Raw genomic sequence first — 16,003 nt, forward strand, 5'->3', positions numbered from 1 at the left:
TTAATGATAAAATTCCAAAATATAATACGTTTTCTGTCTTTGCTTGTCACGTGGTAGCGATTATATTTTTAAATAAGTTTCAAATTAAATAACAACAAGACAAGTGGTCGAGTGGTCTAAGGCGCTAGGCTCATAGAGTACTAAGCGTTGCGCCGTGAGTTCGAACCCCGCCTCTGCCAAACTTTAAAAGAAGTAAATTAAAATTTGACTTTTTTTAATTTCATATTTGGGAAATGTGACTGGGAGAATTTATGTATGGTGTGGAGTGGTGTGATAGGGCATGTACTTTAACTGGCCGGCGCTTTATTGGGCGTTTTATCGGCAGTCAACGAGTAATGGGTTGAGGAGAAATGACGTCCCAAAAATGTCTAATTCGCCCTTGCGGCGGCCATATTGGACACCTAAATTGCATAATTGAGTGAAATCGCTTAATTTTTGTCAGTCATCTAATTTGGGCCAAGAAAGAAAATAACCAGGACTTAAAGATAAAGAAAAAAGTTTTTCAGGGGTTTTCTATTACTCGTCATAATATACCGGTATCATAATTATTGGTGTTGGTTTGTTTATCATATTTATAATATGAAGACCGGTGGCTATTGAGACATGCTGACGATTACCACTGATTACCGTAAACATCGACCCTTTTCTGATCTCACCGGTGCTATTGATGTGCATCATTTGAGATCTGCGTGAATTGGTAATCGAGAACCGTTGGACCTATGATAGAATGTGGTCACAATGTCAAGTTGATCATTATTATAATAGTCATCATTAAGAGGCGTGTAAAATTTATTTTAATAAAAATTAATTTCATTCAATACTAATAATTATAGGCCTCTATACTAAACCGGCCTTTCGGACAAGACTTTCCAAGATATATTTTCTTTTAATTACAACAAATGAAACGAAAAGTAAAACGATAGTAGGCCTAATATTGAATTGAATAAATTCATATCTACATTCGGACATGCGACAGTAATTAATTATTCTCCTCAGCGAGACTACAATAAAAATAAAAACTCTACCCACTGTACATCTCGTCTTGTATGTGCAGTTCCCAGTGGCGTAACTAGCGCTGGGGGATTTGAACCCTTGCCCTCCCCCATGAAAAACAAAAGTAGGCCTACTTCTGAGAGTTATTAATTAACCTCATTATTTGGTCATTTTAACCTTCAAAAAAACCAAATTTTGCGCCCTTTGCGCGCATTTATTCAACTTTTGAACTTTTGTACCATATGTCACCAGTTTATCTTCAACTTATGCCATATTTTTTGCGCGCTTCGCTCGCATTTGTACCATAAACTTCTTTTGTCGCCAAAAGGTGCTGGATTCACTATACTTCAAGACAATCTTTCCAACCCCATCCCTCCCATGTCAAAAATAAATCTACGCCACTGTTCCGGGGACACATTCCAAGCAGATCCCATGACTCTAACTTAGACTGATAGACTCCCTTCCCCGTGTCGACAGTGCGACATAGTAATTTAATTTAGCATGATGAAATGCCTATTAAAATGACGCATAGGCCTATTCACTGCATGTCAAAGCATATAGTCATTTGACTTAAACTTTCACAAAAATGCAACATAATTTTGATTAATACATCCCATTCGGAAATACACCAAACATATTGCAGTTCCCCATGCGGAAATACACCAAAAATATTGCAGTTTCCCATGCGGAACTGCACATCCCGATGTGCATCACCGCATGTGGAAATGCAAGTTGGGATGTGTAGTTCCGCATGCGGATGTGCGTGACGGAATGTGCAGTTTCGCATGCGGAACTGCAAGCGGATGTGTGCAGTACTGCATGCGGTACTGCACATATAACGGTCAGTTGTAATACCCGGTTTGAGACCTTGACGTGTTTTTGAGACCATAACGTGTTTTGAGACCATAACGTATTATTGAGACCATAACGTGTTTTTGAGACCTTTCTCTATTTTTGAGACCTTTCTCTGTGTTTGAGACCTTTCTCTGTTTTTGAGACCTTTCTCTGTTTTGAGACCTTTCTCTGTATTTGAGACCTTTCTCTGTTTTGAGACCTTTCTCTGTTTTTGAGACCTTTCTCTGTTTTTGAGACCTTTCTCTGTATTTGAGACCTTTCTCTGTTTTTGAGACCTTTCTCTGTTTTTGAGACCTTTCTCTGTTTTTGAGACCTTTCTCTGTATTTGAGACCTTTCTCTGTTTTTGAGACCTTTCTCTGTATTTGAGACCTTTCCTTGTTTTTGAGACCTTATTTTACTATTGAGACATTGTTGTGTGTTTGTTTCTGAGACCTTTCTCTGTTTTTGAGACCTTTCCCTGTTTTTGAGACATTATTATACTATTGAGACATCGTTGTGTGTTTGTTTCTGAGACCTTTCTGTTTTTGAGACCGTATTGTGCTATTGAGACATTACTGTGTGTTTGTTTCTGAGAGCTTTCTGTGTTTTTGAGACCTTATTATACTATTGAGACCTTGCTATGTGTTTATTTCTGAGACCTTTGTGTGTTTTTGAGACCTTATTGTACTTTTGAGACCCTTGTGTGGTTTTAAGACCCTGTTGGCCCTCATGGCCGCCCATACATACCAAGAGACAAGTTATGACGGTTTAAATGAGTTAAAAGTTAAGCACCAAATATGTCATTTAATGTTCTTTAATCAAAATAAGATCATTACCATTGGAAAGATGTTTGCGTGATCACTTCCAGTATAAAACGATTGAATTCCGAGGAAGTTTGTGAGATAATTGTAACAAACTATATGAAAATCATAATCTAAGCTACCAGATGCGATTCAGAAAAAGTAGTTTGACCTATTTGCGACATAAACGTTCTTGAGTTACAAGCAGAAAGGTCAAAAATGGTGGGGGTCAACTTTCTTTGCCACGGGTCAGAAACTAAAAGTGCTCCGATTTCAACGAAAATGTTCGTGATGTAAAATTAAGAAGAAGAGATCACACCACTAAATCAGGTCCAACCCTATCTGACTGAAGAAATAACAACCAGTGTTTTTATTCGCTGACCATACCAGGTGCATTTTAATGGAAAAAAAGTTTGAAATGAAGGCTGATGTGCCCATTTTTTGGTGATAGTTGTGCTCTTTGGATGTTTTTCTTATCATCCAAGCATAAAATAATAAAAAATATTACAATTGTGACATTAGGAAAATTTTATAGTTCCATGCACCAAATGACGTCACAGCATAGATGCGCTGAGATGTAGGCTTTGGTATGGTTTACATCATGTTCAATGCACCACCGCAAAAATTCGAGCCACTCAACTACCAAAATAATGGTGGTTTTAGGGTAGAATATATCACAATCTTTTGTTTTGAATGCCCTAGCACGTTTTAACCATGAGAAAATGACGATTTCTTAGGTACCTCTTAACACATAAAAGAATAGGGTATTGATTTAGTGGTGTGATCCAAGAAGAAGAAGAAGAAGAAGAAGAAGAAGAAGATTATATGTTATATATAAAAAATATCTAATAATTTGTCCTAAAATTTGAATTATATCGTATCGTATTATAAAATGAAAATCATTTGATATCAGAAAGACATTCTTCGTATTTAGAATGCAATTCGATATGTCTGATGTGCTCTCATGTCCCACAAAAAAATACTGTCGAAACGCTCAAAACGCTCATTCCAGATCCCTTAATAATCGTTTTCTACGCATTTGTTTTCTTCTGATCTACAAGTTGATTTCCGAGGGTGCACCGCACCATATACCGTAAACGTTCGCCTAATGGCGCTATGGCGCCATTCCTGTAAAAGCCGACTATTATCACTGATCATTATGGGTACGTGTAGTTAAAGGGTGAAACCTATCGACACATACAATAAATGAACAAGATCGAACAAACTTGTTCATGATAATGCGGTAATCATTCACCTGATACGTTGTGGCCCAGTGAGCAGAGCATTGGACTATAGTGCGAGGATAAAGAGAACTTGTGGAGAAGATTGATGGTTCGAATCTCATGCAGTAATTTCTGACAGATTATGATGTCTGTCAATGGTTTTTTTTCTGATTTGAGGAAATGTTATTCTTTATTTTCTTGATTTTATCTTTAACATTGTTTATATAATTTTATTATTTTATCTTCTATGTGTCTTTTTTCATGATTCTTTGTTTTTATCGTTTCATTTTAGAGTAACTCAATCCATTCAATCAAATGTTGGAATGAACCTATTTGATTGTATAGGCATTTGTTATGTGTGTGAGACGAACTGTCGCGTGCGACAAGTCTTTCAATTCGCGCGAGTGTCCTTGCCTATGCATCAGTGGTCATAAGAGGTATATCATTTTATTCGAAGGGGGGCAAATATACGGGGTCATAAAGTCTTGGAAAGAATAATAGGAGGGGGTCACAAAATGTAGGGAGTCACACAATGACCACAGAAAGTGTGTTATTTTATTCAAAAGATTGATTTCAATACAATTTTGGGGTTTGGGATCATAACATTTTTTTTTTTTAATAGAGGGTGCGCAATTTTATTGACGCAGACTTTTTGTAAATTTGGGACCCCCCTTCCGAAAAAAATGATAGCCCTCTAAGAGGATTCAAACGATAACCTCTGCCCCAATAATCCCTAGCTATATTTATTTGAAACTGTTCCACGGAGGATGTATCATAATAGGCTCAGTCTTCAAATGATATATATAAATAAAATTTGAATGAGTGAACGAACAAAATCATACAACGACCAACTGAATAGAGGATGTGCATATGACGTATCATCCCGTAAATATGGCGGACTACTCAAATGCATTAAACAAAAGCATGATTGCATCTACCGCGACAGTTCGTCTCACACACATAACAAAATGCACTACGATCAAATAGGTTGATGAAAACATTTGATTGAATGGACTGCACTGCACCATGATTACGGGGAAGAAACCGGTTATAATCCTTTGTTTGGAGCCAATCGATAAATGCAAGGCCTCTATAGCTATCATTGAATAGTGGCTAGGATTCCACAACACTATGAGCGTGTTTATAGTGAGCCAGATTATGCGGTATTTAGCTGGACTGCCACGCAGTCTATATTTGTTTATGTTTTATTAACCATTGCAAATCTAGACTACGCGGTAGTTTAGCTAAATAACGGAAAGATTGTCTCACTATAAACACGCTCAATGAGAACATGTTATAAGGCGCTTTGGAAGGCACACAATACCCCAATGGCTTTCCATATTATGTGCACTCAACAACTATTCAGTATCGAAGCCCGGTATCGAAGTTACGTAATGTTACTATGTCAACGGGATCACGCGCTTAAGTAATGAACCACGATCGAAACAATCAGTACACAACAAGAAATGTCTTTAAAAAAGACAATGCCTCCAAGATACCAGTGGGCACCTTTTGTTATTAGTTAAGGAGACACTTATAATGCTAGCTTTAAGGTAACGCTATTGGATATAGATTTTTGTCTGATTGAAATATGTGAGTCCATTCTCTCCTGATTACAAGACTGAAAATTTTATTTTAATCGGATATTCGGTTACCAAAATATATGGCCTGTCAAAATGGCGCGAAACCAAGAAGTTGGCGACAAATTTCTTTTTTTTTTTTTTTTTTTTTTTATCAGGTAGGCCTTATTTTTTAATTATATATGCAAGAATTGTACAAAGTAGAATGTTCAGATCGGCTACAAAATAAGATATAAAACCCATGAATGCCTTTTTTTCCATGCAAATTTCCATTTGCATAATTAATTAGGGCCCTAATCAACTTTTCTAATAAGTGGCCCAAATTAATTATGCAAATTGAAATTTAAAACGCAACCGTAATTTTGTAGTAGGTCTACAGTGTGTGTTCTACCCATGTACCATGCCTCAGTAGGCCTACTATAGCTCTTTTAATTGTATCTGAAATCTTTACTTTGCATAATTCATACATGTAATTAGAAAATCATCTGGCAACTGGACTTGTCAAAAATATAGAAAATAAAAAGAAAGTTGTTGCCAATTTTTTGTTTTGGGTTCGCACCATTTTGACAGGCCATATCTCAAGAACCGAATGTAATCTACAACATATTATATAAAATAGAAAGAAAATCTAAATTTGTGCATTAGCCAATAGGGCCACGGTCACCTAAAGCCATCTTGCAATCTTGCAGATAATTCTGATGTATGAAATAAGACCTTCAAACTTTCAGATATGAAGAGTTCCAGATGCAGGCAGCCGTTTCTGTTTTTTAAATGCATATATGCCCAAGTTGTATCAAGAGTCATTTCTCGTGGATTTTTTGACTGAAAATTACGATTGTAACGTTTCAGATTTTTTAATGCTTGTTTATTATATTTTGTATTCAGGACTAAAATAATATTAATATTATTATATTTAGGGGGTCTTTTATAGGTCATTACTCTTTTGTATGTGTAATTGAATAAAAAATCAAAAACATTATTGTTTTGTTTTGTTTCCTTCATTTGTGCTTTGTCTTGCATCGAAAGGGCCAATATCAACACCTTGTTTGTAAGAAGTATTGTGTGGGGAAAGATGATTCTTGCATTTTATTTTTATTTTTATCTTAACAAACAAAAAGCAAATTTCTCAGTCAAAGTCTTGAAACGGTCATGGGTATGCATGCAAAAATATTGCAACAGTACTCAGTAGAACATAAAACACAACCACGCATGGGAATTGGGGAAGCAAATACTTTAAAACGAATTATTCCGAATTATATCAACGCAATAAAATTGCAATACTTTAGTACATGTATTTGAACAGCAATGCCCGGGCAGCAATGAAGCCGGCCATAGGCGCGGCTAGGCGTATCATACCATACATTGCAGTTCAAATGCATCGGATCATGATTGTGGCCTAGTCGAGCCTAGCATGCATGCCAGTCGGTCTGCTGACTCGCCGTGGCACAAAAATACCTCCAATTTTTCACAAAACAATCCATGATGTCAAATTATCACATCCAAAGTGTCGCCATGAACGTCAGCTTCAACTTCTCCAGCCAAAGTTTTTGCATTAATAATCAGGTTTCATGAAATCATGAAATTAAACCTTGTTTGAGGTGTATTCCCATTGCCACAGCATAACGGTTTTCCAACTTGTCTTCAACGATAAAGCTGCTGATCACACCGAAGGCATTGAGGTGGTGTGGCTGCTGATGAGCGCTGAGGCTACAACCTATAATTAAAGACCGAATTAAAAAAGACTAGTTTGCGTCTGACGTCATGACAAAGGCGCGCCGTGATTGGTTGCTGACCTGCGCAGTATGGCATTTTTGGTCTGGTTTACAGGACGGCATACGCAAGCTAGTCTTTTTTAATTCGGTCTTCAATTATATAACATATGAGTTTGAAAATATTCTAATGCATAATTCATTAACTTGATAGACCCACGCCATTGGCGCCACGTGCTAGGCGTTTCTAGAATCCCTATAGAATAAGATTAATTTTAATGCTAATTTATTGCACATGCTGAGGAAGCGTGATTACCTTTTGAACATTCGGAAATGGCGATAGGCGAATTTATGTATGGCGCAAAGAGGTGGGGGATATATATTGGGCTCTCGATATTGGGCGGAAATTAGAGTACTTGTCAGAATATAAATTTGTACAATCGGCCTACATGCCGCGCAATGTGCGGCATTTTAGGTGTAAATTTCAAAGCATACTACCTCCTGCGGAGGCAGAAAAAAGGCATACCAAAATAGCGTGATTGTAATGATCGCCATACAAACAGTGCTTGGTTTCGTATACCATCACGGAGTTACGTAACTACTTCGTGGTCTGATATATGATCAATGGTCTGATCTACTTGGGTTCGATCCTTTTAAGAAAAGAAAAAATAGCTGATCATTTATAATGCATAAATGAATAAAGTAATGTAGTTTATGTACACAATTTGAAACATTGAGGCCGTTCTATTTTTCAAAGGTCATTTAACTGTTAAATGTAGTGGAATATATCACGCATTGATAGGTAGCAGGTGGAGCAAATTTTGTCAGCGGTTTTTGTTGCCGTTTGTTCGCAGTGCCTATTTATCTATAGAAAACTAAGAAAATTAAAATTAAATTAAAAAAAATTCACAATATTCGTTCGTAAAATGGGGACAAAATCCAAAAACATTTCTTGACCCTTCTTCACATAAAAGTGGGAGCAGAAATCAAGATTCGAACAAGTACCATTCACCATTCAAGGCGCACCCTATACCGACTGAGCTAACGGGTCAGACAATAGAAAGGTGTAATTTTGAACTGAAGAATATTAAAAAATATGAAGAAATTACAATTTATAAAAAGATTTACCAAAATGAGTTAGGTATAACGTATGAATCGATTTACAAATTAAGTCCAATGGCACTTTGAGAAAGAATACCTGAAGAAACCCCAAAACATTTGCTGCTGTAGCAACTAACCTAGTAACCTAAAGTATTGGGTCATGTCACGATATTTTTTTCTGAGGCATTATGTCCAGGTTGCTCAATTTACAAGGATGGCGCTCTCACATTTCTAAGAATCCAAAAGCGCCATTAGGCGAACGTTTACGGTATATGCGTAGCTCCTTCTTCCAACTAAACTACACCAGTACACGGCCAAGCTCGCTTGCTCGTTTATTCAATTGTTAATTTGAAATGTATTATTGGGGAGTGATGCGAATGGATATGCATTGAAAGGTAAAATGGTATTGGAACTTGAATAACCAGTATGATAAATTCAAAATTATGGTTAAGTCCCGCTTTAGGTTTAAACAGCCTGCCAAATTATTAAAAACATGTATACTTGCATTGCAACACTTGGAAAGGCACCTTAATACTGGCATCAATCTCTATATCAATTTAAAGATTTCGTTATAGGCAATGTGGTACTAATGTGGTATGCACACGACCGTGTGAATCCAATTGTCATAACATGAGCTTATGGTTTATATAAATGATGGCATTCTTGGTATTTAAAATCTATGGTTTAACCTAATGGCTAGATAACGCAAACATTCCTTTCCCAGAGCTCCCTTTAAGTAACGATGTGTATACGGTATACACTTGGCAAACTGTTTTCAATAATTGCAAATTCACAAGTCTTCAACAACAGAAAACTTTAGAAAATACGAGAAACACATGCATGCCCACATCTTCCAACAAGTATAGGGAGTTTTCGATTTCTACGACGGATGGTTCTGCGACGGTAAAACACCAAACGTTGTCGTCGTCGCCACGACGGTTGTCGGACTCTTCGCGTATTGTAGAATTTAGACGACGATACATTACATTATTATGTTTTCAGGGTTATTAGGAGTTAAGAAAACCTAATAATGATAATATTGGATGGCTTATTTCGCATGGATACCATAACATATCGGATTCGTCATACAAATATCGAACTCGCCGTTGGCTCGTCCGATATTTTTATGACTCATCCGATATGTTATGGTATCATGCTCAGCCATCCAATATTATATCAAAATCGACGACGAGAACGTTTGGTGTTTTACAGACCCATCCGTCGTGAAAATCGAAAACGCCCTTATATCTAACCAGAACCCCCCTACTCGTAGCGCAGTCTAAACGAGGAGACGGAAAAACATAGTGTGTGAAGTGTGTTAAACTGTACACACTCTACATACAAAACGAGGAGTTTTCACAGGAATATGAGGAGGTGTGTGAGGAGAACTTAGTACAAAAACAATTATGGAACTCCTCGAATTGAAGGCAAAAATGCCAGAAAAAGACGTCCTAACCCCCCTATAGGGTTCCCCACTTTGAGGAGCTGCTCGAATTACTGCTTTTTGGGTCTAACCTCCTCAAATTCCTGTGTTTGTAAACACTCAACTCCTGGTTTCGCACGCGCTACACACGCACCCCTACTTAATTCTCTTCACGCGGGTGTCGACTGCAGACGACAAGTTTCAATTTTTTTTTTTTTAATTCAAAAATTTCATAATTGTAAATATTTATGACCATTTTGGAATCAGCATGAAAAATGCATTAAAATGAGTACAAACAAGCATACTATAATTGGTTCAGTAGTTCTTAAGATAGCTCTTGATATTTTGAGAAAATATTTCAAAACTTCAAAATTTTTTCCGTTGAAGCGCATGGCTAGCATGCAAAGCATTAATATCTCTAAACTGGCTTCGTCAATTTTTGACACGTCATATTACACATTATGGCCGTGTATTGTATAAAGACGTAATATTATGTCATCGGGCAAGAATCGAAGTGTCTTAAAACCAGTTTTCACCCATAAGATTCAGCAGTGGTGTAACGTCATAAAAAATGGGTAGGGGGGGAAGTTTCCCCCAACCATGCCAATCGGTTTAAATGTTAGAAAATGCCATAATTATGTCTATTGCCGTGACACCGCTGTTAGATTGTATAAGTGTGTTTTCAGGCAAATAGCCTACACATGATTTCTATGTCGGTTTTTTTTTAATTGCTGAAAATATGTGTGACGGCAAGACACCATTCTCCCAAACCGGCAAGATCGGGTCTTAGCAAGTCACGCGAATTTTAAAGTGGCTGGTAATTTGTCTCATTAAATGAAAACAGTTTTACGTAATTCATTTCCTTTCCCACAAAAGGTTTACAAATCTGAGTCCACATTATAGAGTTGTCAATCAACCAAATTATGGAAGTTACAACATGACATAATAAGCTTATAGACGACGAAAAACCAAACCCTGTTGTTCGGGTCCGAATGACCCAGAGTGTACGTTTTGGTGAGATTTCGTTTATAATCGAAATCCTGGTTTTCTTTTAATTATTGGGCATTTAATTTGCCTTATACGTCTCATAGGTCTAGAAACGCATATGTAACATTTTCGGGACGCATAGTATTTTGCCAGCGGATACATTAAACAGTAGTGACAGTTTTTAGCATGAGGGTCAAGGAGCTAAAATTCTCTTTTGGACGGTTGGTTTGAAGGGGTGGGGAGGGGGGTTACAAAAGTGCGCGGATGCTGATCAGATACATTAAAACCAGAGGACAGGGTTTACTTTAACGCACAATCACGCGTATTTACGCGTTCACGCACTTTGCAGACCCCTTCAAATCCCGGAGTTCGAAGTCCAACGCGTACATTGAATCTTGAAAACGTACGCGTTCAAATATCACAAAATTTGAATAATTATAGAAAAATATTGTTAAAATCGGTTTTCCAAAATAAAACAATACCCCTTCGGCAATGTTTTCTATACCCTTTCAGAGTAAACATTCACAATTGAAAGGGTCCAACAAATTTGAAAATACCCCTTCAGCAAAATGCTTAAAGAAAACCCTGCCAGAGGAATACAATGACTGTTGACAAAAGAACTTTGATTGGATTTGATAAAAGAAATAATTACGAAAACAAAAGCAAATACTTGAAATGAGCCATTGCATATTAGTTTAATGAAAATATATAGAAAACAAACAAAATCATCTTACCTGGTTTCGTATTCACTGATTTAATGTATAGGCGGCAAGGCCTATAAGTATACATGTATAATTCCAATTTAATAAGACTTCTGTTAAATCCTGTCTACACCCTCTGGTATAGAGGTGATAGTGGTGATATGTTGAATTCATCGCCGTGTATCGGATGTAAATTTGTAGACCAACATGTTGATATGGTAAATAGCTGCATTATGGTATGTTACCGAGGATATACGAAGATCTGTAGATTGGCAGCTTGGATTCTCACAGGCGCTTGCGCCGAGTGGATTCGTACCTTTGAATCTACAAAATATTAAAAATTCAAGCAAAGAGAGTGACCCATAGAATAGAACTGATATGAATATTATTGAAGATATCTACTGCTGATAGCATTATTGATGAAGTAGTCTTATATTCGGATATCCTTTAATGAGGTAGTCATCTATATATATTAATATTGCCTTATTATTATTGATAGAGTAGTCATCCATACTGTTCATAAAATAATTATTGATGATGATATTGTTTAAGTAAGCTACTGTAGCAGGCCATGTCAGTATAATTGATGAGGTAGCTATCTACCGCTGATATCAGTATGGATGAAATAGTCATCTATAGCTGATATGAGCATGGATGAAGTATAGTCACCCACTGCTGATATCTATATTGATGAAGTATATAGCTACGGTTGATATCAGTGTTGATGAAGTAGTAATCTATAGCTGATATGAGCATGGATGAAGTAGTCACCCACTGCTGATATCTATATTGATGAAGTCTAGCTACTGCTGATATCAGAGTTGATGAAGTAGTCATCTATGGCTGATATGAGCATGGATGAAGTAGTCATCTACTGCTGATATCGATATTGATGAAGTCTAGCTACTGCTGATATCAGAGTTGATGAAGAAGTCATCTATGGCTGATATGAGCATGGATGAAGTAATTATCTACTGCTGATATCGATATTGACGAAGTCTGGCTACTGCTGATATCTAAATTGATGAAATAGTCATCTATAGCTGATATGAGCATGGATGAAGTAGTCATCTACTGCTGATATCTATATTGATGAAGTCTAGCTACTGCTGATATCAGAGTTGATGAAGTAGTCATCTATGGCTGATATGAGCATGGATGAAGTAATTATCTACTGCTGATATCGATATTGACGAAGTCTGGCTACTGCTGATATCTAAATTGATGAAATAGTCATCTATAGCTGATATGAGCATGGATGAAGTAGTCATCTACTGCTGATATCTATATTGATGAAGTATAGCTACTGCTGATATCAGTGTTGATGACGTAGTCATCTATGGCTGATATGAGCATGGATGAAGTAGTCATCTACTGCTGATATCGATATTGATGAAGTCTATAGCTACTGCTGATATCAGTGTTGATGAAGTAGTCATCTATGGCTGATATGAGCATGGATAAAGTAGTCATCTACTGCTGATATCGATATTGATGAAGTCTAGCTACTGCTGATATCAGTGTTGATGAAGTAGTCATCTATGGCTGATATGAGCATGGATGAAGTAGTCATCTACTGCTGATATCTATATTGATGAAGTATATAGCTACTGCTGATATCAGTGTTGATGAAGTAGTCATCTATGGCTGATATGAGCATGGATAAAGTAGTCATCTACTGCTGATATCGATATTGATGAAGTCTAGCTACTGCTGATATCAGAGTTGATGAAGTAGTCATATATGGCTGATATGAGCATGGATGAAGTAGTCATCTACTGCTGATATCGATATTGATGAAGTCTAGCTACTGCTGATATCAGTGTTGATGAAGTAGTCATCTATGGCTGATATGAGCATGGATGAAGTAGTCATGTACTGCTGATATCGATATTGATGAAGTCTAGCCACTGCTGATATATTGATGAAGTATAGCTACGGTTGATATCAGTGTTGATGAAGTAGTAATCTATAGCTGATATTAGCATGGATGAAGTAGTCACCCACTGCTGATATCTATATTGATGAAGTCTAGCTACTGCTGATATCAGTGTTGATGACTAGTCATCTATGGCTGATATGAGCATGGATGAAGTAATTATCTACTGCTGATATCGATATTGACGAAGTCTAGCTACTGCTGATATCTAGGCCTATATTGATGAAATAGTCATCTATAGCTGATATGAGCATGGGTGAAGTAGTCATCTACTGCTGATATCTATATTGATGAAGTATAGCTACTGCTGATATCAGTGTTGATGAAGTAGTCATCTATGGCTGATATGAGCATGGATGAAGTATTGATGATGAATATACTGCTCGATACCAGTATTGATGAAGTAGCTCTATCTATTGTCGATATCAGTAATAATGAAGTAGCTACCTGCTGCTGATATCAGCAATGATGAAGTAGCCATCTACAGCTGATATCGATACTATATACTGGCATGGTGTAAATCCCTTTTTGTCAACAAATTAACTCTCAATGATGTCTAATCTCGAAATAGCCTTTAGCTTGTTTCAGATTTTGACAAAAAAAAACCAACAACAACGGGATGCATTTTTTTTTTATTTTTAGTATAGTCTCTAGAATATTGTATTAAGCAGCTATACCAGTATACACCTTAGTTTTGCTCACACATCTGTATGCTTACATACTTTCAACATGACGTGAGAATTCCAAGTCATACATCAAGTTGAAGCGTTCTAAATAATATTTACACGTTTCTTTCCCTTACTCGAGAGCCTAATATTGATGGATTTATTTTTGCATCCTTTGAACAATTAACCCATGTCTTAGATAAGATGTTAGAGGTTCACAATTTATATGGTTATATAAACTGCCAAAGAGCCGTAGAAACATGAGTTTATTTTACTAAGGCCGGACTACCATACGATATTCATGTTCAAATATGGTTTGGCTATGAATTCTAGTTCATCACCGGGGGAGGGGAGACTTTTTTTTTTTTTTTTTTTTTTTTTTCCATTTTTATTCACCTGTACTTGGGCCTGGTGGAAGGGAAAAAAGAACATACAGACATGGTCCACCAGACCCCATCTTAATTACGGTAACCAAGATATATGCAAAGATACAAACAGATTATGACAATGAGATTTAAATACTACTGCCCCACCACGACAACAGGACCCAACCAATACCTCTGTTAAAAAAATAATAAAAAAGAGCAAATGCTACGCTACCAAGAATGATGGAAAAGGCAAGCAGAAAAAGAAGTGGTAGCCCAGCAAAAAAGCATGAAAACACAAAGGCAACTGTTGGGTCCCCCTGCCATGGGTGGGCAGAATCAGCACCATACAACATGCATAATAAGATCAAACAAATAATGTTGGTTACGAGTGCATTAATAAACTAGACCAGGGATTTTCTAGACAAAACACAAATCCCACCCAAACACCCCCTCAACAATCAACGCACCCACCCATCCCCCAAACACACAAACATGCAGGACAAGTGACAAAACAAAACACTGAAAACTTTCCCATCTCACAGTGCAAATAACATGGTCCACCATGGAAAGAAAAAAAAGAAAAGAAAAAAGAGGTAAAAATATATATAAACACACCACGATAAAAGAAAATTGCAACCCATTAAAAACCAAGATCAAAGGAAAATTTCTTAAAATGGTTACCCAGTTTTCCCTTGCTTTCTGCAATTTTATATTCTGTGCCAAATTTAACTTTCACCATGTTCTTGTAAGCTTGAAAACTAGGTTTGACATCTTGAAATTTGCATCTATGAATATAATATTTCAAACATAAAACAAGAAAGTTGATGGCATTTTTGTGCTCAGATTCTTCAACATCCAAACCAAACATTTTCTGAAAATTTGAGAATCCAAAACACTCACCGGTTTTACTTTCAATCAAGGCACTCAAGCTATCCCACAAACAAGTAATTTTTTCACATTCACAAAACAAATGTACCAGGGTCTCATCATTTTTTTTACAAAAACAACAAAATGGAGAATCAGTTCTACCAATCTTATGAAGAAATTTATTGGTACAAACAGCTCTATGAAAAACTTTAAAGTAAAATGCTCTCATCTGAGTTTCAATACTGCAAGTAAAGTTGTTATCATGAATTTTATTCCATTCAATATCGTCTTCAAGATTCAAGGCATCAATCCAAAATAGTTCGGTGTTTACAGGACTGTACTTTGCTTTCAAAATATTGTAAGAATGCTTGGTAATTTTGCCATTTTCAAACAAAGTAGCAACTATGTTATCAAAAATATTCACCTGAACCGTTTTGGGACTGTAGAACCAATCAATTAAAATACCATTCATAAGAGAGTTGTATTTCCTTCTGTCCTTAATAGAGATATCAAATTCCATAACAAGATCTTCAAATGTTTTCACTAAGTTATGACCTCTATTAAGGTCATCCAGAGTGCAAATACCATGTTCAAACCAATCCTGATAAAAAAGAACTTCTTAGTTTTAAGACGCACCTTTCGGTTCCACCAAATGGAATCCTGAAGATGATAGTCACTGTACCCAAGGTTCTCTTTCACCTTATCTCTGAACAAATACCAAACCCTGAGGGATTCAGCTAACTGTGAATTTTTCAGCAAAGCAAGAACACAATTTGGTGCATCAGCTTTCCATAAAACTGTAGTATCATTAT

This window comes from Amphiura filiformis, chromosome 10, assembly GCF_039555335.1.
Source record: "Amphiura filiformis chromosome 10, Afil_fr2py, whole genome shotgun sequence".
NCBI classification, from domain to species: Eukaryota; Metazoa; Echinodermata; class Ophiuroidea; order Amphilepidida; family Amphiuridae; genus Amphiura; species Amphiura filiformis.